Genomic DNA, 650 nt, shown 5'->3' on the forward strand with positions numbered 1-650 from the left:
TTTTAATCTGGTTCAATTGGTTAAAGGTCCAACACGCATAACAAATTGCACCAGTACCCAAATCGACCTTATATTTAGTAACAGACCAGAAAGGATCACAAAATCATTCAATATGATAACTGGGCTATCGGATCATAATATGGTGCTTATATCAAGAAAACTCACTTGCAGGCGGTTTACAAACACTGGCAATAAGGAATTTTTTGGTATCCCGAAAAACAAACAAGAGGACTTCAAAGCAGCCATAAAAAACATAAACTGGGATGAGCTACTTCCTGAAAATGATTTAGAAATGACCAGTCAAATTTTTACTGAAAAATTGCAATCTACAGTTAATGAATTTTCTATTAGAATTAAATATAAAAACAAGAAACAGGGTCTTCCCTGGGTGAATGAGAAAGTCCTAAAATTAATGAAGGAGCGGGACAATGCTTTAAAAATAGCCATAAAGTCAAAGATGTCCCACAATAGGCATAACTTCGTTAGGCTAAGAAACAAAGTAACTAGTGAACTGAGAAAAGCAAAGGCGGACTTTTTCATCATAATTATTGAAAATTCAAATGGTAACTCAAAAGCCATATGGAGTCAGATTCAAAAATGAACCGGTCAAAACATTAGTATAACTAAGCCAATTGTACTAAAAGCAAATG

Source organism: Etheostoma spectabile, unplaced genomic scaffold (assembly GCF_008692095.1).
Source record: "Etheostoma spectabile isolate EspeVRDwgs_2016 unplaced genomic scaffold, UIUC_Espe_1.0 scaffold340, whole genome shotgun sequence".
Classification (NCBI taxonomy): domain Eukaryota; kingdom Metazoa; phylum Chordata; class Actinopteri; order Perciformes; family Percidae; genus Etheostoma; species Etheostoma spectabile.